General features: G+C 35.6%; 1 protein-coding gene and 1 long non-coding RNA gene across 23 annotated transcripts in view; both read right to left on the bottom strand.

Moving 5' to 3' along the window:
• The window catches only part of frmpd3 (FERM and PDZ domain containing 3), a 194,469-nt gene that overhangs the window by 138,903 nt on the left and 30,653 nt on the right, over positions 1-24,913 (bottom strand). The gene's annotated exons all lie outside the window — the stretch shown is intronic.
• On the bottom strand, positions 6,476-11,612 carry LOC141377703 (uncharacterized). The gene is made up of 3 exons (XR_012390264.1): positions 10,265-11,612; positions 7,266-8,880; positions 6,476-7,110 (listed from the first exon to the last, which is right to left on the bottom strand). It is a non-coding gene; the product is annotated as an uncharacterized lncRNA (long non-coding RNA).

The raw sequence follows: 24,913 nt of genomic DNA, 5'->3' as shown, positions 1-24,913 counted from the left end.
GGCTCATTGCGGATATGTGTCCCTGTCTACATTTCTGGAGAGCGTGAATTATGTTGCCAGAGGAACGTATGGCTGTTTCATCTTTAAAATGAATGCTACGGGGCAGTATAACGTTGCAGATGGCTTTTGTTACTTTAAGTGCTACCAGCTGACCGCTTACCTCCATATGGATGGCTTTTCGGGTGTTAGCAGTCTTGGGACACAGAGGTGACTTGACTGTGACATGGGGTTTGAGTCTGGTAAAAAAAGGTTCCAGAAGTAAACAACAGACTGAAAATGTGGTGAAATCACATAGCCTTGAATGCTTTTCTTTTTCTAGATTGCTTTTGAAAACACTATCGGTTGGGTTTAGGGACAGGGGTGGGAGGGTGACCTGTTTTTCCCAGGATTCTCCCGCTTTTTACAATTATATCCTGATATCATTGAGTAAAAGTTTATTTCCTGTATTTCTCACATATTTGCAATCTTTCTATGAAGGATGGCAATAAACATTAAACCAAACCACCAGGGGATGCCTCTTGCTCTTAAATGTGAATTTGTTCTTTGCTTTCATTTTATTTAGGCGTAAAAACACTTTAAAACAAATATAAAAATGGTAGGATTCCCTTTCTTTCTATTACAGGCACCGTTGCCCCTCCCATGCAATCCTCAAAACATAAGTATCTCTTGTTTTGACATCCCAATTCTGACAGGTATGGTCAGTCCAACCCAGGCTTTTTCTGAAAACGTAGTCCTGTGGACATTTCTGGAGAAATTTTTGAGTTTTTTTCAAATCTCTCTCGTGAGTGCCGTTCGCGCCGGCACAGTTCACCCATAAAAGGCCGCTGTCTGACTGACTGATTGATTGACTGTGTCCGGTCAATTGGCTGACACCGTCCTCCCTTCCCCAAACCCAACCAATTTTACCGATTGACCCGCCCACCCGCTTACTTCCCTAAACCCAACCGACAATTTACAAAAGCTGTCCAGAAAAAGAAAAGCCCTCATCTGATTTTTTTTACCACGTTTTCGGATTTCAACACATTCTCACCCTGTTATAAACTCATTCACTTTATTTTTTGGATTCTGTTTTTTTCTTACCTGATTTCTGGAACCGCTCTTCCCAGGACTTGAACCCATCTTGAACTCCTCTCTGCATCTCAAGTCTGCCAACATACACGATGAGCTGACTGGACAAACTGGTTGCAGCAGAAAAGCTCTCCACATGGAGGTAAGCGGTCACCCGGGGTCATACCGCCCCATAGCATTCGCTTAAAAAAATTAAATGCAGCCATACGTACAATTCCGGACAAATCATCCTCTCTGGATGATTTGTAGATTGGTGAATATCAACTTTGCATATATTGTATATCAATGCTGATAAGCTCATCAGTTTAAACACTCAAGACTGAGTCAAACATATATATATATATATTTATTATTATTATTTTTTTTTCCGGCTTAGACACAATACAGTTCATGATTGGCCAGAACAACTTAATCCAGTAAGTGTGGCCTCAGTCTGAGTTAAAGTCCACCCAGATTTAAACAGAGTTTGATAGACTTGGAAGATACACAGTTATGAACAACACAAGAATGAAGAGTTGCATTCTGGCCCACAACCATGCAGATGCTATGTGCTCCAGTCAGGTCTCACCCTTCTTTCATCATGTCAGAACACCACCGCTGAAGTCTTTCTTCTCTAAGCCAAGAAGAACTTCACCAGCATCTAATTCCAGGACTTGCCAGTTGACTATTGGTTCATTCGCACGCAGTGATACTGGACAATCAGGAGTACTTCCTAATCCATGTAAATAAATATATATCCCATAGCCTAGCTTTGTTCCAATATACTGCCCAATTATAAAAAGCTTATTATTAATCCTCTCTCCCCCAGTCACCTGAAGATATCTGCTAGGGGAATTTTACTGTCTTTAACCCCCGGGAGTGAGTAAATAGATATATGTGTGTTAGTAAATATCTATAAATGGAGCTTAATACTCTGTAATTTTTTAGCATATTGATAGAATGTACACTTATTAGAAAACTATCAAAGGTCTATTTTTATTTGTATGTAGTCATAATTACAACAAAACAATATGTTTTTGGAGAATTAGAAATACATCCAGAAAGTGCTTTCCCTTTCCTCTGTCAACATGACTGGCAAATGCATTGGAAAAAACAGCAACACGTTCAAACAAGATTGACAGAAGAAGGCTATGCAGAATTCTCCTTCTGAGCTCATTAGCCGACTAATTAGTTCCCGCCTTCACCATTCAAACACAAATCATGATGACAGCCACCTGAACTCATTAATGCCCACAAATGCAGCAGCTCTTGGTTGAAAGAAGTTTCATTTTCATTGTCAATAAGTCAAAATAATGACTTCAGAAGATCACAGAGTTTGGCTGCTGGCTTATTCAGAAAGTGATGCGGCATGAGATTATTTATTTATTTATTTTACCATAGTTAAACCAGTCAAATTTTGATTCAATAAAATCTCATTAAAGTTGTGATTATTTGAGCAAATAATTATTATAATAATTAGCAAATAATTAAGTTTTATTACTTTGATTTAAATTAATTGTTTTTCATGTGTAAAATATAATTTTTTTCCTGTGATCAAATCTTTCGTTGTTACTTTAGTATCTCAGAATCATTCTGGAATTATTCTAATATTCTATATTATTTCCCAAAGAGCACTTTTTTATTACAAGAATGTTGGAAACATTGTTTTTTTCCATGATAGACACATTAAATCGATGTTATAATAATCTAAATAACAATATATTTTATTCACATATTGTTTATCTAAGTAAACCATTTATTCTTACCTTCCTGATGTAAAGTGTTGTTTAACTATATAGTCTGTATTCATTCATTGGCCACTTTATTAGGTACACCTGTCCAGCTGCTCGTTAACACACATTTCTAATCAGTCAATCACATGGCAGGAACTCAATGGATTTAGGCATGTAGAAATGAAGTTCAAACCGAGCATCAGAATGGGGAAGAAAGATGATTTAAGTGAGTTTAAACGTGGCACGGTTTTTGGTGCCAGACAGGCTGGTCTTAGTATTTCTGAAACTGAGGAATTTCATCCAACCACATCTAGGGTTTACAGAGAATGGTCTGATAAAAGAGAAAATATCCAGTGAGCAGCAGTTCCGTGCAAATGCCTTGTTGATGCCAGAGGTCCGAAAAAAAAATGGCCAGACTGGTTTGAGCTGATAGTAACTTAAATAACTACTTGTTACACCCGAGGTATGCAGAAGAGCGCACAACCCATCGAACCTTAAGGTGGATTGGCTACAGCAGCAAAAGATCACACCGGGTGCCACTTGTTATTGTTTCTGACCATGCTCATCCTTTTGACCACAGTGCACCAATCTTTGACGGGTTTCTTGAACATGACAATGAGTTCACGGTACTCAAATGGCCTCCACAGTCACCAGCTCTCAATCCAATATAGCAACTTTGTGATGTGGTGGAACGGCAGATTCGGGTCATGGATGTGCAGCAGTCAAATCTGCAGCAACTGCATGATGCTAGCATGTCAATATTGACCAAAATCTCTGAGAAATATTTCCAGTACCTTGTTGAGTCTATGCTACGAAGGATTAAGGCAGTTCTGAAGGCAAAAGGTGCCTAAAAGGTGTACCTAATAAAGTGGCCGGTGAGTGTATTTTATTGTAAAATATTTAATAATAAACTTTTTAACTGCACTTACAAATGAACCCTAACTTATTTTGTGTGATATCTAAATATATTTCCAATAAAAACTGAATTTTTCTAAACTAAAATATTTATATTTTGTCCTCCTCCTTGCCCCTTCAGTCACATACCTATCTGGGTGGCCCATTCTGCAGCTCATTATACAGGCTTTGTCTTCTCAGGTGTGAATAACTGCATAATGATAGTTCAAGACTCCTCGTATAGACCCAAAAAGCTTTTTCAGTAGTATATCATTATATTTTATATAATATCCAATCCTCAAAAATCTTGTAAGCAAATGTTGTTTCATGCGATTAATTTTGTGACACATTTTTTTACTGACCACAATTAAATGTTAAATAAAATAAATAAATGTCTGTTTTTAATAAATATATGTTTATTTGTATGTTTAGTTCAGTCATTGAATGTCATCTAAGCTTGACAATTTTTTTGACGTCAATTCATAAGTACTGAGTGTGTGAATACCTGCATGTATCAAAGTCATGTCTGACCAAGCTACATGTTCTAAGCTTAAGCATCTGATTAACAATAGTTATTTTTTTGGGAGGGACACTAAAAATAATATTCTGAGAGACAAACAACAAACTGAACAAATGTCAAACAAATGTTACAAACAACATGTTCACTGGCCAAAAGAGTTATAATTGAAGAGTTCAGATGCAAAAACCTGTTATTTTCATCTAAAATTATCCTCTAAAATTTGCATTTTTATCAGGATCCTGTGTGTAGGTTCAACAATATCACATTTATGGCAAAGATTAAGTCCTTTTCCTGGTCTTTAAAGTAAAATAACTTAACATAAACAAAGGAGGCTAAGAAAATATTTCCTTTTCTCTTGCACTTTGCATCTGAACTCTTCAATTGTAAATTTAAACTCTTCTACATTAAGTTATTACACCAGTGGTTCTCAAATTTAGGTTTATTAAGTACCACCCTAGAAAAAAATGGTTTCTCCAAGTACCACTATAATGACCAGTATTGAAATACAGTAGCGTATTAGGCTTAATTAAGCAGCTACAGCTCTGCACAGTTCAAAAACGTGGCAGATTAATTCCTATTATTATGAGTATTTATTATTGTCAGCTACTTTTAATATTATTAATAGTTTGAACGTTAAATAGAACATTAAAAAATAAATAAAACAATGTGTGCTTTTGAAAGTTAGTTAAAAATGGCACTGTTCTTAAAGTAAACCAAACACTGCTGTGCTTGAATGTAAAGTATTATCATATAGTAGCCTTTTCATCAAAACCTGGAAATGTTCCTTGGACCTCATAAATATCATAATATTCGTATAAATTACTTATTTGTAAATCTTTGAAATCTAAACATTAACTTGTATTTTAAATATATGATTTATATTTACATATTTATATTAGAAATTAGAGCTTACAGTACATTAGAGTAGGCTTTGTGTGGCAGAAAAGTGATTAAACTATAACTGTCAACATTGGGATATAAAAATACGGGATACACCCCCAACAACCATAAAAAATATGGGAAGGAAATTAGCTTCAAATGATAGAATACATAACAAACATTATAAAACTGAAAATAAAATAAAAGGTTTAGCCTATTAAAACCAATTAACTGATCGCATCTGTGTTATCAAATACATTAAAAGTGTGTTCATTTGATTTACTTTAATTATTCAGCGATTCCTCCACGTATCACCAGAAGGAAGCTTGCCTACCACTAGAGGTACATGAACCACAGTTTGAGAACCACTGACTTAAACAAATCTGAAAATGTTATAACATAAACATAAACAAACCTTAACAAATGCATATTCTAATTAATTTCAACTTGTGATTAATAATTAGGCTATTCATATTTGCCTATAAGCTCAGATGTATAAAATCCACGTGCCCAGTGTTGTAATTTGCTTAATGTAATTAGTCTAATTGCTGCACTCAGCAAAATGAAGGGCAGAAAACGGTGCTTGCATGCTCTGTGCTGAGCATGAGGTCTTTGAGTTTGTGCCCACTGGAATACATAAATTTCATCAGCAATTCTGTTTTTAGCCTCTGAGATTAAAAAGTAAAACTGTTTTCAGAAAATATCTATTTTAATAAACAATTATCAACTGATGAGGTAGATAACATTAGTTATTGTTGGTTAACATGGACTGAGTATAAATAATGTACAGCATATATTAATCATAGTTCAGCATTTACTAATGCTTTATTAAAATCCAAAGTTTTGCTTGTTTTCAATAGTTAATGCACTGTGAGATAACGTGAACTAACAACAAGCAATAAATGAATAGTTCATGTTAGAAATATATTAGCTACACTACACAAGACACACTATCACAGGAAAATTTGCTTACATTTTCATACATTTGTAAAGACAATAAAACACTGACCTAAATCTATATATACATTTTTTTTTAGATTTATTAAAATTAGTAATGGATTAACTTTTGACATTGTGATCATGATCTTTGACGTTATATTTTCAATTATTTCTGTGTGTGTATAAAATATGTATAATAATATAATAATTATATATATATATATATATATATATATATATATATATATATATATATATATATATATATATATATATATATATATACAGAAAATAAATGTTAGATTATATTGTTTAGGCAATATATATATATATATAGATATATAAAAAAGGGACTTCGTTGTAAACAAGATAAGAAAAAAATAAAAAAGGAAAACCATTAAATTCTGTTGAATTATTAAGTGATTTTCTGTTTCCTAGCACATCTTTTTTTTCCCTTTTATGATTTATAAAAAAATCTTATTAAAGATTTAACTAGTATTGGATTGTGTTGCAGAAAATGGCATGGTGGGACTGAATTGTCCTGTTATGTATTGAAGGCAACCTTTCTTTATTTTTCCAGGTTAAAAGTAAAATGTGTTTAACATAAAAATACACTATATAATAGGGTAATATGTTACAAAATTACGCATATTGTTTTTATGATCATTGCCTATTTCTATGTACTGTTTTTGCCCTGCTGTTTGTGTTTGTTTCCAATGTAATAATAACGATAAAATCGTGAAATAGGAAGAACTCTGTTTCTTTAAATAATTAATCTTTTTTATCTAAATAAAGAGGTATATATAATACATCTACATTCTATTGAGCATGCTTATGTCCAAAAAAGTGCATGGTGAATATTTTGATTACACAGCAGTTTTTTTGCTGTATGGACTATTTGAGGAGATTTTTTCCATGTTTTTTTATGCTTTAATAGGATACTCGCTGGTGCGGACCTCAAAAATAAATGCAATACTCCCTTGATACACTCACCGTGTATACAATCTCTCTGGTGATCTGAACGATATTTACAGCTACATTCAGTGCAGAAGACCCTAAACCAGTGGTGTCCAAACTCTGTCTTGGAGGGCCGGTGTCCTGGAGAGTTTAGCTCCAACCCCAATCAAACACTCCTGAACCAGCTAATCAAGCTCTTACTACTGTAGATATAATAGAAACTTCCTGGCAAGTGTGTTGAGGCAAGTTGAAGCTAAACTCAGTTGGACACCGGCCCTCCAGGACTGTGTTTGGACACCCCTGCAGAGACACACATACATTGATGCATTCATGGGTTTGCAGTTTGTATTTTACTGGCTTGCTTGGTTTGGGACTAGTGGAGCTGTGCATCAGTTGCTCTACAGTGTTTCAGCTTTCAGCCGTAACATTTACATTATTACACTGAACTGACCTAAACTGAACTTTCACTGTGGACTGAAGCAGCTTTATTTCACTAGAACTTTGACACAATCTACATTGTAAAAAGCACTATAGAATTAGGATTAATTGTACACACACACACACACACACACACACACACACACACATATACATATATATATATATATATATATATATATATAATTGTGTAATTATTTATGTAAGCTTTGTACAAATTTTTACACATGGTGGCCCAGACAGGGCGTTTTCTGTATTTTGGCAGTTACTGTTGAACACAGCTACACAAATATCTTTTAGGAAATAGACACATTGGGGAATCTACCTGTTGTTGATGCACATTGTGATGCAGATGATGTAAGTAATGATGCAATAACTGTAAAACATAACTAGTAAAAATGTATGATACAGATTTCATTGCTGGCCCATTTGCCACTAGATGTAATCCAACTGCTGAGAATGTGTATGCTTTGTTTGCTGTACATTTCACATGATGATGACAGAAGTAATGCTGATGATAGATGTATTGAATGTGAATATTGTACAAACAATGCATTTGCAAGATTTAAGGTGGGTTTACTGACCTTTGTTCCAAATTACAAGCTCCTGAATTTGATTTCAAACAGGCTATTGAAAGTACAACAATTCAGGAAGCGTTTCCATAGGGCAGTGGATGCCACTCTTAGTCACTGGTTGAAGGTAGAGGGGAGCAAGGTAAATTACTGACATTCATTCAAAGAGGCTGCAATTTAATACTACAATTTTACCAGATGACTATCTTGCAGAAGTGGGAGACAAGCTGTGGTCTCTGGTACAGCAGCCTTGGCAACCCCTTAGAAGTTTTCCCAACAACAACTTGGGGCTCTGCCGCAAGTGAAAGTCTCAGATGACAGATAACTGAGAGTAATACCAAAAAAAAAACCTGGCTGGCATTTCCAAAGCCCAATCCCTTTTGTAATATTATTCCTCTCCAATCCTGTAACAGTAAAAAGTAAAGGCAGCAGTGGATACTAAAAGCACTTATACGTCAATACAGGAAAATCTCTAAAGACAGATAGGTGGTGAGAACAGAATATATACACAGATTCTCTACATCCTCAAATGTTATAATAGTGGATCTAGGCTATCTATACTGACTGCAGGTGAACATCTCTCCCCACTTCTACAGTGAGACTACAGTGTACTATGCCTTGACTCCATCTTGTGAAACACTTTCTCCTCCACTGACCCCCACGTTTGAACCAATCTGTAACGTGGACAACAAAGATGTGATACAAAAGCTGATCGCTACCTGGCAATTTACTACCTCCAACATTCTGGGTAAAATCTTTTTAGAGAAATACAAAATTATGTTAACAAATGAAATAAAAATCCAATTAAAAATAAAACAATACCTTTCAGACCATACAAATTATCAGTCATCAAATTGTCAGTTGTTCTTATTACTAACACTAAACCCCATGGATCATCCACCTGTGGCGCGAAGGGGGGATAAGGCTTTTTGTTGGTAGCCAGACCAATACAATAACTGGCACAGTGCGGCCGAATTAACACAACCTATTGCAATTAGAGCTCGACTACGCCACCCAGTACATTACCTGGGACACAAAACACAGGTTCGTATCTCTGACAATAAGGGAATGAGACGTGGATGTAGAAAAATAGAGTTCCTTTTATTACAATGCACTTCTCATTGGACTACAAATATTAAAATGACAGGCACATGTGCTTTAAAAAGGCACTAAAAGGCGGTTACAAAATACAAAAAAACAAATCCTCATCCAACCGCAGGAGCTGGGGCTTACTAAAGTCAAGCAGGCTAGGCACTGGGCCCGAGAATGACCCACAAATTCACACGTGCACACTCTTAGATTCCCAAAAACACCACACAGTGAACTTCAATGCACACAAGTGAGCAAAAGACTAATTCATCGAAAAAGAGCCACGCCACACAGCAGCCCGACTGCCCACACTAGACACCCCCAGCTCCTAGGGTGAGAAGAAAACCACAATTAGGAAGGAAATAAAACATTTAAGAAAACACAATATTAAATGGGCTCACAGGGGTATCAAAACAGACTACTTGAGCAGCTACCAGCCGCCCAGGGGCACGGAGGTGACAGGCCCCCGCTAAAAAGAATCCCAAATAGTATGTAGTAAAAGTTAGAGCACAAGGTCACAATATTGGAACAGGACAACGCACCAGAATGCAAGTATAGAAGCAAAGCCAAGCAGTCAGTTAGACAACACTTGTTTTAGGTGTTCCCATTTTTGTAAATGTAGAAAAAAAAAAAAAACATCAAAACATATGCAAAACAACAAAAAAACACTGGTACAAAAGCACCGAAAATAAATAAACGACAAAACAAAAAGCAAAACAGAATCAAAACTAAATTAACAGAAACAAAACAGAATCAAAACTGAATTAACAGAAACAAAACAGCAGCATCCAGCAGGTGTCAAGGGCAGGTGAAGACGCTCAATCCACAGTGCAATCGCTACACGAGATGCCAGTCATCCCTCCGGCAAAGCCAGGCGTCCGTACTAATAACTAACGATTGGGAAGACAGCAGTCACGGGAACGCGCATAAGTGTCAACAGAATCACGAGGGAGAGTTCAGCTCTAGGAAACGCGACTTCTCAAAGCTCACAACGCCCCACAGTAGCCACTTTATGGTGCAACAGCAACCGAACAGACACCAGCCAAACGCATGGCAGTGACACACCCACCACAGGGAGTCAGCTGGACGATGACGGAACTTCCACTATTCTCCGCCAGGCTTTTATACACCTCTTAACAACCCGCAGTTAGTAATGGGCGTACACCAAGGCTTAATGCAAAACATCTGCTACACACCTAAATATGTTAAAGCCGCAATCCTTCATGAGACTGGCTGGTTGGTCTCATAAGTTCATTCTAAATTTTGCTGACATCACTGCTCCCTTAAACTATTTGAAAAAGGATGAAAATGAGATTGGACTCACATTTTACTCCAAGCCAACCTTGATACCACAAAAAAATCTCCTGTACTGATAAACATTTCCAGGTGCACAGATGTCTATGTAGAGTGGCTACATAATATTAGGTTAGTTTATACTTTGTCACATAATTACCCATCTATTGTTTGGTATTTGCGATAATTGCCTTTTTTCGTCTTCAGTTTTTGCCCCACTAATTTTGGTCTGTACCCAAGCATGTTCTTGCAAGATTTTCCCTTTGTCACCTTGACAGCTGATGCTTTTGTCACAAAGATAAATATATGAAAATATATAGCTATATTTTATTTCTTTTATATAAAAAAGGCAGTTCATGCAGGTGCTTTGCATCACATTTTCATGTCCAAAAATTTGTCTGGCAAAAGTTTCTATACTTAGTACAGTGTCTTCTGGTGGCTGGGTCTTTCCCCATGGGACGTGACTTAGCATATTCCAAAGGAGCAGTATTGGGACATCCTCCAGAGGACCCACCGACAGCACAAGGAGCTGGCAACCCAATCTATGCACATGACTGGCTATAGGGATATAGAATTTCACCTCATGGCAGAGGAAGAAGCTTGCGCTTGTGGTCGAGTGGGAAAATTAGATAGATAAGCTGACCTCCAAGCCTAGTCTGGACTTTGGAATCTAACATCTCAACATGGGCTGGACTCTCTCTTCTACTCTGGAATGTATGAAAGGGATGTTGTGGGCTGGTGTGGGTTTGCTTACAGCCATGTGTTGCAGGTCTTCTGGCCTACTGGTAGTCTTTTGAAAGGGTGATGAAAGGTACTTCAACTTGAGTTCCTATCACTAGGAGACACCATGGGCAATGGCAGTGTAACCTGAAGAGTCATGATAGGCTCTAACATTTTCCCTGATCGAAGTGGTGCTTTGTTTTTTGGATTTGTATGGCCTTTGGTGCCTGACACAACATCAGCCCATAAACCTGGTGGTGAACACCAGAACTAAGGAATACTTTTAAGATGAAAAAGGAACCCTATTAACGCTGGTTAGCTTGTGAAACTCAGATGGTTGTTGATGGATACAGGCAGAAGCAAAGCTTCAGCCCTGAGAGGAGTTTTGGTAGACTATGGTAAATGGCTACAAGTTTTCCTTCAAGATATTCTGGCAAACCATCCGGCACCTCAGGAAAGGGAAGCAGTTGTTCACCAACACTGTTTATATTGGAAGTAAAGTGCTGTTGACCCTGACTAGGGATAATATTATATGTTGGAAGAAATTGTTTAAGAATCTCCTCAGTTTCACTTAAATTCTGACAAAACAGAAGCATTACTTATTAGGCCTAAATCCTGTACACAGCAGATCTCACAACTCTACCTGCAATTAGAGGGAGACAAAGTTAGCATTATCTCTACTGTGAAAGATCTGGGTGTTATATTAGACATTGACATTGTCCAATATCACAAAAACCACCTACTTTCATCTGAGAAATATTGCTAAGTTACGAAGTATACTATCCATCTCAGATGCAGAAAAGCTAGTTCATGCTTTTATGACTTCTAGACTGGATTACTGTAATGCTCTGTTTGCTGGTTGCCCAGCATCCTCTATTAACAAACTTCAGCTAGTACGAAATGCAGCTGCCAGAGTTCTTAGAAAATATGATCCTATCACCCCAATTTTATCCTTCTTACACTGGCTGCCTGTTAAGTTTCCTTATTGATTATAAAATATTGCTTCTTACCTATAAAGCTTTAAAAAAATCTAGCCCATGTTTATCTAACCAACCTTCTGTATCACTACAATCCAACCTGCTCTTTAAGATCTCAAACTCAGGGCTTCTGGTAGTACCTTGAAAAGCAAAGTTGAGTAAAGGAGGTCGGGCCTTCGCATGTATGGCTCCAAAACTCTGGAAAAGCCTTCCTGGTAACATCAGAGGCTCAGACACACTCTCTCAGTTCAAAACTAAATTAAAGACCTATGTTTTTAGTAAAGCATACACTCAATGCATCACATAACAGTATGATGCATGAGTATGCTCCACGCAGATGAGCTGGCTTGACAACCACCTGTAGGACACACTCCTCCTGACTTAATGCACCAGACATTGTGTTATAAACTCTCATATGCTTTACGTTTTTGTTTCTGTGTTTGTTTATATAATTGCTATTTTCATTAATAACACTCCATTTTTGCATCTTGTTTAAATACACTATAAATAGCAGCTACGTTATTTATTTTCTTGATTCTCTATTTTCATCTGGGGATACTCATCCTGAGGCCCCTAAAGACTATGCAGTGCCATTGATGCGATCCAAGACCTGTGAAAAGATGATCCCAAGGTATCTATAATCCAGGATCAGGTTGTATACCGAGCTGATGCTGTGGTGGTCATGGAGGAATGGAGTGCATGAGACTGATTGCTGAAAGACCACGATACAAACCAGTCCCCGCATTGATCCTGCGGGCCAGCTCTACTCACACCTGCAGCTTCTCCATAATTGACATCCAGCTTCTAAAGCCTGTAGCACCTAGGTTGCAGCTCTACACAGGAGATTTGGCCAGGAGAATAATGGTCATGCCCAACAGAGCCTGGTTTCTCTCAAGGTTTTTTTTCCCCTTCACTTTGTCAATTGTTGAAGTTTTTTTCCTCGCCACCGGCTTGCTCGGATTGGGACTTGTGTAGCTACGCTTCGGTGGAGTTGCTCTTAAGTGTTTGAACTTCAGCAGTGAAATTTAAAATACACTGGATTGATTTAATCTGAACTTCAACTCTGAAATCTGGTTTTTACTAGAACTATGTTAAGCTGCTTTGACACAATCTAGATTGTAAAAAGCGCTATATAAAAAAAAAAGCGCTGTCTTTTTACATGCACAGCAGTTGATTAAATCATAATCCAAAAACAGGAAAAAAGATGAGAAGAATGTGGTTTCATAATTTAGAAATAATTGAGAAATAATTTAATGCTATGTAGCATAAGGCTGAAATCTAAAATGCAAAAAGGTGTCCTCACCACAACAGATTGAATTGCCAAATACTCTGGCATATTTTTTACACACGTATCACGATGGTGCAGTGGGTAGAATGATCGCCTCACAACCAGAAGGAAGCTGGTTCAAGACTGACTGGGTCAGTCGGTATATCTGTGTGGAGTTTGCATGTTCTACCCATGTTGGCGTGGGTTTCCTCCGGGTGCTCTGGTTTCCCCCACAAGTCCAAAGACATGTGGTACAGGTGAATTAGGTAGACTAAGTGTATGTGTGTGGAGTGTATATGGGTTTTCCAGTGTTAGATTGGAGATGGAAGGGCATCAACTGCGTAAAACATATGCTATATAAGTTGGCGGTTCATTCCGCTGTGGTGACCCCTTATTAATAAAAGGACTAAGCTGAAAATAAAATAAAAGAAAGAATGTTTTACACAGTGGATGACCTGTAATACCCTCAGAGCTGGAAAAAAAACAATCATTCTCTCATTCACATATTGCAGCCTATTTAGTTTACTCAATGACTCTCTTTGTACTGGGAAGCAAATCAGTGGAAACCCATGCAGATACAGGGAGAACATGTTAATTCCACACAGACAGGTATTCAGATCTGGCCAGGACTCAAACCAGCAAACTTCTTGCTTTAAGGCAACCATGCTAACTACCTGAGCACTGTGTCACTGTGTCACAAAACGTGTGTGTATGTATGAAAATGTATATTTTCCCATTGTTATTCTCCTAGGGATTCTCTATTCATTGTTCGTTGTCCAAACTGGATCACTACACAACATTTTGTGACATAAATGGAAAATAAATAATAAACAAACTATTTGTTTTATTTGTCATTTCTGGATAGCACTCGCATTTTTATTTCCTTAACCTAAAATATGTATCAACATTAAGTGTAACTGGAACAAATTTACATTTGAAAAATGGATGGCACTGAATCAGTGATGATTCACAAATGTCTCAAGCAGAGACTGACTGATTGAAAAGGGTTCATGCAGTGTTAATTAACTGTCTAATCAGCATTATGGCTCTTGTGGGTATTTTTACACATCTTCGCGCATTGAAATCTGAAATCAATTTCTTTCTAAAATGCTGCAGTTTTGCATGGGTGTCTGCCATTATATATTTGAGATTGAATAGCTCTGATAAGAAAAAGCAAATATGGGCACATTAAAAATCACATTAACGACAAAATAGTATAATACTAGTTCAATATGAGGGGGTACAACTTGAAGGGGTGCAAAATCATATCTAGCTTGCACAGTGCAATATTAATTTACTTGCTCTTTCAGTTTTTTCTCTCTCCCTTTTTTTAGACAGGGAAAGGCCATGATCCCAGAGATGGCACGTGGATCATGGTATCTGTTGATGAGTAAGCAGATGGATTTTAAAGTCATCTTTCTCACCACCACATGCAAACAGAGCAGTTTGCTAATTTATGATCTAGTTGCAGATCTGGACACAGAGGCTTTTCTCTGCATGAGCCATTACATAATCACATGAAAACCAGATCATGCTGAATATGACATATTTCTCCCATAGTAACACATCCTCAGCCTGCCATTCAGACCATGTCACATCTAATCTGGTTGTTTTTTACTTAACTGGCTCTTTGGATATAAATGTTGAATACGGCAGTAAATCTGTGAAAAGCCTTTTAGTGAGGTGATGTTCAGGGTGAGGGTGATTTATTTATTTTTTCTCTCTCTGCTGCCCCCTTCAGCATGTTGCTTGCACATGTTGGTTTAGGCAGAATACATCAGTGTTTTATTCTGATGGTCTGCAGTTAAGTTTTCAGGTATAAACAGGACAAGTATACAATAATACAAGTATTACAATAATATACACCAGACATCTCTAATGTAAATATTCTTCGTTGCTATGAAAACTCCCAAAACCGCATTACAACAACATACAAATATTTATATTTAATGAAATATATCATATTTAATAAAAGTTGTGCACTTATTGGCTTCATTTTTTACTAGCAGATTTGTTTCTTTATGTTAATTTAAAACCAGAGATATCAGGAGATATGACTGAATCTGATTATTAGTGTTGTTATCCTGTACAACATATTATTTTATTTATTTTTGCACACATTTCTAAGAAAAAGCTCCCATGGAGCAGAGCTGGTGAGCTTATCGGTGTTCTAAGTCCTTCTAATGATGCATAGGTTGTCCAGGTCAGGTACTGTGAATGTATGTTACATCACCTTGCATTGAATGTTAGTGTTTTTAAGAGAAAACACTGCTGTATTTTTTTTTATTAACTGGGCTAAACTATATTTATATATTAATATTAGATACTATTAGAAACTTATGTCACTGTACATGGCAGTTTTTATTTATTTAAATAACTTTAATGTAAATTTGATCTTTATTAACATTATTTGATTTTAAATGGCTATTGTTTTTTGTAGTGTTTTAAGTCATGTTAGATACTGTTAGATTTTGCTGTATTTGGCTCTAATGTTGTTGGGTGACTCGCCAAGGTATTAGATACAGTAAGTAAGCTTGATTCACAGCTTTTTAGATGCAGATACTTGTCTGCATATGAAACAAGCCTTACAATCTATCAGTACCATAGGCATGAGCTAGTTATCTGTACTGTATGTTAACCGTAATGTTAGTTTACCTTGTCAGTGCTGTATTTAAAGGGTGTTTTACTTCCAATCAGTTGATTCTGCTGTTGAAAGAGCTTGCATATAACTAATACCGCTTAGTTTCAGGCAAAACGCATTATTATAAACTGCATTACTGATATTCTAACCTGTATAATATTGCTAAAATTTCATTCTGGCACACTCATAAAATGTTGGAAGCACTGGCATGGCATGTTACAATTAGGATTAAAAAAACCACAGCTAATTTGTCAACAGCATTGTAAAAATGCTCTGTTTCCACACAGTCCCTTCTTGTTGTCTCAACACAAATCAATTAAGGTAATTTGATTTTTTTTTTTTTTAACAAAATTAAGTTGATTGATCATAAAGAAATTGTGAAGGGTAAGAATTGTGAATTCTCAAGAATTGTGTTGATTCAGCTTATTATAAATAAGTAGTTTGAAAAAGCAGCAAAACTATTTTTTTTGACTGAGTGAACTTAAGTGGAAACACACCACCTGAAACTATTGTGACAGCTTTTACAGAATCTTGTAGAACAATGAAAAATTACTCTAGACACCTGCAAAGGCACCACAAAGAGAGGGAATTTTAGCCAAGAGCTACTGTAGCTAATGACAGGAATGTTCTGTTCAACAATCACAAAAAAAAAAAAAAAAATCTGCCTTTTAAGTTGCAAATGGCCAATACTGGATTGTACTCCAAGAAATGAAGTTTCACAAACTAATTTTGATAGGAGCACGTGATATGATTGACAGTCATTACTGTCAATCTACACTCATCTACACTCATTAGCTAGCCAATCAGATTGATCCAAACTCACTATAAGTAACCTAGCTAAGAACTACTCCCTTATCTTCGTTTTCCCGAAGAAACCCCCATCCACCCCTTTTCCTCCTTTCCTCTTTTGCTGAGGGGAGCTCTCGAAAACACCTGACCTCGTACTCCCCTCACATGCTCTATGGATGTGGCGGGAGCCCTGGGCTCAAATATCTCCAAGCTCAGGGTTCTCTCCCGGGACAGCATGCCAAACCTGCTAACTTGCTAACAAGTTGTCAAACAGTATCTAAGTGTAAACTCTTGAAATACCTTCGAACAAAAGTGTACATCCACCGTACATTGCACTGTATTTTTCTCACAGTGCAAACATAGGAATTAGTCTTTGCATTTGAGTTGAGTTTTTTTTTTTTTTTTTTTTTTTTACATTGCATACATTTCCACAGTTATTTAGCAATGGGTGGTGAAATAAAGAAGCAAGTTGACAACAGTTAGTATTATATTTGTTAATTATTAAAAAAACACAGTCATACACAGCTACATCACTTCATAGAATTTACTTAAATGGCCCAGTTCAAATAGTCTGTTAAGCAAATTGTTTTTCTTTTGCTTATTTCTAGCATTAATAGAGGATAATGCATTTCTTCTCCTCATGATCCAGAGGTATTGGACAGGCCAGCAACAGGGGGATTTCACAATCATTTATACATTATCGAATTATCGAAAGCTCTTGTATAAAGTGCTTCTTCATCAAACGACATGCCATTAAGCAAACCATTGTCTGTGACATCATCAGTGGCTGCTGCCTGCCCAATCATTTTTACATACCACTGATTAGAGATACTGCCCAGTTGCCAGATTAGACATATCCTTCAAACAGATACAGTTCCTGAAATTGTGATCATAGTCAAATATATTGTTATGACAAGCCTGACAGATAAGAAATGTATACCTAATTGCTTAGATATGGTCACATTGCTTACTTTGCAAGCATCAGCAGCACTGTTTATGACACACAATGAAGTCTTGACAACTTCCTACATGAAAGCAGAATGCTCACAGAGAGTCACAGCTCTGAAAATATTAAAGCTGCATTTGTTGAAATCTTGAAAAAATACATTGCGAATGATAAGGTAGAACTTAAGCCTCAGAGAACACATCTACTGTAACATACAAAAGCAGAACACCATTCAAAAAGTTATACCTACATGGTTGGCGAACTGACCTTCCTCTAGGTTCCTGGCAATGGCTGTCCTTTTGCTGTATTTACTCACAGTCTTTATCTAGTAGTGGCCAAGGGAATAAAGGAAATAAAGTGTGTTTCTCAAAGAATGTCCATAGTGGTAAAGCTTAAAACTTTACAGAGACATGTTTGAATTGAGTCATGTCTTTAGCAATAAAAAAGGCATTGCAGGATGCATTGTAAGTTGATGGAATTCTATAATCAAGCTGTCTCTTTTGACTTTCACACATACAATCACACCAGTGTGATCAGCTTAGGCTGGTCCCTTGAGCATACAATCACATTAGTGTAATTAGAATGTTCAGAACACATCATAGAATTCAAATGTTTTCCATGATGGCTTGTGCTCCATAGAAATACATGCTTGTCATAAATATTAATCAGTGTGTGTGTGCGTGTGTTTGAGGGCCAAGACTACAATATTTGTAGCTGCATTTATAAATTGTAAAATGTCTATAAATGTAGAAAAGTAATGCTTAGCAAATGATTTATTAACTATTTGCTGGTGTTTAAAAGACTAAACGATTCATAGTGTGCAGTTAGTATAAAGTGTTATGACTATTTATATAGCAAACAGAAGTGCTTCACAGACAATAAAACTATTTACATGTGATGTGTCATGTCTGAGACCGATCAAACAAGCAAGCAATGTGTTATTTGTGTAACCTCCAATACTTGACCAAGATATATGACCCTAGAAAATGTAAGTTGGCCTCGAAACTAGCACAGAAACACAAAGAGACAAGCTTCCTATAGACTGTATATTCCCTATTTGTTCACAAACAGATGTGTTTATAAATTAGCCAGCCCCTTTCCAGAACAGTATGTGTGTTACTATTGTGTTTGTACATTACCCTTGGTATTTTATACTTAATGCTTGCATTTTTCAACAATTCCTTCATACCTTCAGGTTATGGATCCTGTGTATACGGTGTATATTGCCGATGTTTAGATTGCATAACAATGCTGGTATGGTCATCAGAGATTAAATCTTTTTTGACTATGCAAATGTACCAGGAGACAATAAAAGAAGTCTTTCCTGCTCAGACGTGATACAGTATATCATTGGCCAGAACTATATGTCGTAGGTGTTGTCTCTGACAAAGTTAAAGGATTCTACTACATTTCGAAAATGAGATGAGAGTAGAGACTTGGAGGACAGGTAGAAAAATACTGGGCCTCACCTTTTTTCCATCTAAAAAAATACCATTGCCAAAGCCATTCTTCACCTTACCAATAAGAACTTCAGCACCACCTGATGAACCATCAAGACTTTCATGAGACTATCTGAGACTGCATTGAACAGGCTGAGACAATAATGCAAGTATCAAACATTTGACCAAACAGAGGTTTAGATTAAGTTTACAGGCCCCTTGTAAATAATGTGATGATTTTTTCAGATAGTTAAACTTACTAATTCATTCATTCTTTGCTTCATTAATCCCTTTTTTTTACTTTTTAATAAAACTTTTGTGCACATAATACACATATAATGAGTCTGTGAAGATAATTTCTTAATAATTCTGATTTTAATAATTCTGAAAAAACTGTTATTTTTTACAGCCCACTAAAAATAAGACTCTGAGAATGTTATAAACTAGATTGATAAACTGATAAACTGATGGATAAACTAGATTAAATTGTAAACCTAATTCTGTTATACCAAGTTATTAAAGTTAACTGATTAAAATATGCATAATTAATCATGAAAAAGTTGTCATGTCTGAAAATCTAAAAAAACCAATACAAGAATGAAACTTATTAAAAGCAAACGTAAAAAAAGAGTAAGAGTTTTGAAGGACTACAGCGACTTTAAATGCTACAATTTTAGTACTTACACTAGGACTTGTTTTCACACTACATCATAATTTAAAGTTATTTAAGAAGGCATGTTTTTCTCTAGACAATATACAGTACGGAATATAGCTTAGACAGAAAAGGCAGATGTAAAAAAATTCACAGCATAACACTGACTTCTGGCAAAGTATAAAGCTCATAAAAAGAAACAGCACTCCCACTGAGGCAAGCACTGCCAGTCCAATAATTAAATACTTTGAAGACATCCAAAGCTCTCCGATAGAGAGGACCCCCTTCTTAAGGACAAATGTTCACATTTGAGTAAGCACCCTTAGTCAAAGTGCTGTCTGACCATGCATCTTCAGCATCATTTGAGGTTTTTTAGTGTTGGAGGACTTCTTATGAGGCCCCACTGTGCAAGCCTAGAATCATAGTATATAATCTCTTATGAATTCTAACATGAACTAAGAATTAGCAATACTTATACAGGATTTAATAATTATACTTTTTTATAAAAGATGTAGTTCATGAAATGTAAAATGTAATCACTTTCTCATCAAAACATAACCTTGCTTGAAAGGTCTGTTGAAAATGATCTTTTAATACCTTAGTTTACTTTGCGCTATGACATTTGTAGAATAAGTAACATCTTGGGAACATTCATTTTTGGAGAAATATGTTGCTAGTATGTTATGGTTACACTTTAATAAAGGAGACTTAATAAACTATATATATATATATATATATATATATATATATATATATATATATATATATATATATATATACATATATATATATATAGTTGCACTTCAGCTTATGTAAAGTTACTATACACAAATGATAAAACATAATGGTCTAACTTGGTTCTACAAGGTTTTTATTCTGCACATGTTTTTTTTATTTTTACTATTATTATCAATAGTAAATTACTTGGCCTTGAAGAAGAAAGAAGTTTTTTCTCTTGACTCAACATTAACTCAAACCTCTTTGGACTATGTCAGGACTAAGTCTCATTTGGGCCCATTTCTGAAAGCAGGTTGAGTGAACAAATGAGGGAAACCCTGGGTTTTTTTGTTTCAAAAAAGGGAGATATGTTAAACCTGGGATTCAGGGTAAATCAAGCCTATTTCTAAAAGGGAGGTAACCTGTACTCTAAGCATGGGTGTTGCTAGGCTTATTTTAGGAGGGCTGTAGTCACTGACATGGATGAAATGTGTTAATTAGTTAATAAGTTAAAAAAAAAATATATATATATATATATATATATATATATATATATATATATATATATATATATATATATATATATATATATATATATATATATATATGTGTGTGTGTGTGTGTGTATGCCATTTAATTAGAAAAGTGGCAGCTTATTTATTTAATTCATGGAAAAAATGTACTTAAATAAAGAAAGTGGTTTTTACTACAGTAAACAGGTGGGTTGAGCCTATTTGGCTTACTCAGAACTCAAATGGCTATGCCTGTCTATTTAATACAGTTTAATACTAGTATACAACTCATATTAAACAAAGTTTTTAAGTGTATTACTATTAAATTACTACTTATGAATGTTTTTTTTTATATATATATATATATATATATATATATATATATATATATATATATATATATATATATATATATATATATATATATATATATATATAAACTGAACGATTAATACTAATATCTAAGAAGATAAAAGGCCCCGCCTTCAAGCTCTTCTTATTGGCCCACTGCCCTTGAACAGAACGCAAATGGATTGGTTAATGTCAGCTGTCAATCACTCAGTTCAGATAACAGGGTGCCACAGCCGGGAAAATGTAAAGGTCTGGATTGGATCCGAGAAAATGAAAACAACACTGACAGATTTAGTTTTAGAAACCAGCTAGAATTACAACTAATGACACATCTGATTAGTGATCATGTGCTGAATGTCAATCCAGCATTTACACTTTTTGAAGAGTGGATAAAAGACTTCCAGTGTTTTCAAGGTCCGCTATGACTAAAGCATTAACCATAAACCGGGTGGAACTGAGTTTTCAGGTAACAGTGTTTGCCCTTGAATCTACACATTTTAGGCACAAGCTTTTCTAACCTTATTTAATCCTTCATTTAATCATCACGATGCTGTCAGTCCTGCAACTGATACCGCGTTCACCATCGCTAAAGAGCATGCATTCACCGAGATGAAACTAATATTGCAGCTCATGAAAAGACCATTATTGCTACTAAAATTAGAAGGCAAATATGTTATAATATCATCTGTGCAACATCAGACACCACACGTGAGAACAGCACAGTGATTATTGTTAATTTAGTTAATCTCATTCTCGTCAAGCAATGCGTGCAAGGCCGGTGAGTGCATGCAGAGTTTTGTTTATTTGTTAGTTGTGATTAGAGTGTTAATATATAATAGAATATGTTAATATAAAACGTGTAGTAACAGTGCTCATCATTTTTGGTGGGTGAACTAAATTTTGTCTGGTGCGCCTAAATTTTTGAAGTTAGGAGCACCGGTGCTACCAAGAAAAAAGGTTCATTTCGAGCCCTGTTAGACCTTAATTTTTTTTTTTCGGGTTTTAAGAAAATGTTAAATGCAATTGAGCCCTGTTACATTATTCCTTCATAAGCCCATTTCAATCAGATAATTTCTGCTTTCAGATCCACTAAAATGGCAGGTGACAGTCAAATCGAGCAGATCTGTGCTGTCTGTAGAAAAGGTGGACACTCATCCTTCTGAAAATAAAAAAAATGACTTAAAAATTGATTGAAACTGAGTTCCATATAAAAACTAAATTAATCTTTTCTTTTTATTTGTTTAACTACTACAATATTACATTTATTTTTTATAGGAAACTTTTTGGTTTTGAGTATAAAGAAGGATTTGCTTTATTTGCTGCTGAGCAGAAACTCCAAAAGTATAGCTCTATTACTGTTAAAAGTCAAAAAAAAAAAAAAAAGTTCATACTTTTATGATGTTAGTTTTAATACATTAAAAAAAAAATCAGAGAAATCTTTTGGCTTTTTTATTTTTTTGCTGTATCGAAAACATACCGAACCGTGACACCACTGTGTCGTATTGATCCGATCCGTGATTTTTGTGAACCATTACACTCCTAATATATATACTTAATATTGCACACTTAATATTGTATATATAATTGTATTATATTGTATATAATATTGTATATAATATTGTGTGTGTGTGTGTATATATATATATATATATATATATATATATATATATATATATATATATATATATATATATTGGTAAAGCAGCCAAAAAGTAATGCTAAAAGATAAGGGCCCAGTTAACCAAATCGACCAGTATTCATCACAATGGTGACTTCAACACTACAAATTTTTGACTAGTCAAAAATGCCTTTGCTCCATTTTAACAGCAGAAAAAAAAAAGAAATGTTTTTTTCATCTTGAAATTTGCTGACTTTCTGAAATGACCCAAACGTTCAAAAAAAAAAAAAAAAAAAAAAAACCTGAACCATTTTCTATTTTCATGAAGGCTCTATACATTTTGGTTACAACAATTGTCCTGTGGGTCATTTTAGACCTGTCAGCTACAAAGCCATTTTTATACCACAAAACATACACCTCCCAAACACACACACATACACACACACAATACAAATCTGCTACTTTAATGTATAATGTCTCACTAAAAAAGTTTTATGCTTATTACTTTACGAGTGGTGTTTGCTGATATCAATCATGATGCATAAAATACTGCACAATGAAGAGGGAAAACAGATATTCACAGCGTTTGATGAAGATGAGGTTGTTTCTTCATACAAAATATATTTGAGGATTAAAATTAAATTTAGATGTTTTATTTTGCAAGTTTAGTTGAGGCAGGTATTTTTGACCAAAAGGAGGAACAGTGTATAGAGAATTCTGCCGAGATGTTTAGTGATTTAATAATTTGTTTTATTTCAGTTGATTTCATCATAAAACTGTAACTAGAGTCAGTTCTAATTTGTGTTTCTCCTTTTTTATTCATTTTATTTTCACCTTAGTCCCTTTATTAATCAGGGATTGCCACAACTCATCATTGGGAAACACCCATTCACTCTCATACACCACAAGCAATTTAACTACCCAATTCACCTAAAGCTTATGTATTTGGATTTATGGGGGAAACCGGAGCACCCGCCAACACGGGGCGAACATGCAAACTCCAAACAGAAATGTCAAAGTCCTGACCTGAATCCCATTGAAATGATCGAAAATGCTTGATTGCAATTGTTGCTAAGGATGGCCCCTTGTTTTTCCTTAATAATAAAAACCTTAATTTCAAAATTGCATGATCTGTTTACTTGAGTTATCTGACTAATATTTAAATTTGTTTTATGACCTTAAACATTAAAGTGTGACAAACATGGGAAAAGGGCTCTTTTTCACACAACCATAAATGAACTTTGCATGTCCAGCTTGGATAGGGAATCTGTAGAATCTAAGAGTTTAAAGGTTGTTAATCAAGACAGAGCTAAAGACTTCTGTCCTTCTTACCCACAAAGAAGAAGCTGGGTGCAGCTAATGAGGAAGATGGAATGATAAATCCCTGTTGTAACATTTATACTTATACTCCCCCACTTCCTTGTGGATGGACAAATGGTAAAGTCTTCCTATAGGTAGTTTCGCCTCAGGTAACAATTACAGTAATAATACAGTCCCATGGTTGATGAGTTGGGAGTTAAGTGCTGCCTGCTTGAAGATATCCTGGAATGCCTGGCATTGAAACAGTCTAAAGTAAATTAGTTAAACTAGGGGACACCAAATTTGTTACTGGAAGGCCAGTGTCTTGCCGATTTTAGCTCCAACCCTAATCAAACACAGCTGAAGAAGCTAATCAAGATCTTACTAGGTATACTTGATACTTCCAAGTAGATGTGTAGATGCCAGTGGAGCTAAATTCTGCAGGGACATTGGCCCTCGAGGACCAAGATTGGTGATCCGAGCTAACAGTTGTTCTTACAGTCATCACTCCAGAATATTGTCACATGTATTTCTTAGGAAAACAGGAGAGTGATATGAGTGCCAGGTGCATCCCAGCAAGACATCAATGGTGAAGTACCAGAAATCACACTTCGTCCTGAGGGA

The sequence above is a fragment of the Danio rerio genome, chromosome 14, assembly GCF_049306965.1.
Source record: "Danio rerio strain Tuebingen ecotype United States chromosome 14, GRCz12tu, whole genome shotgun sequence".
NCBI classification, from domain to species: Eukaryota; Metazoa; Chordata; class Actinopteri; order Cypriniformes; family Danionidae; genus Danio; species Danio rerio.
This window is presented reverse-complemented; position numbering and strand designations above follow the sequence as displayed.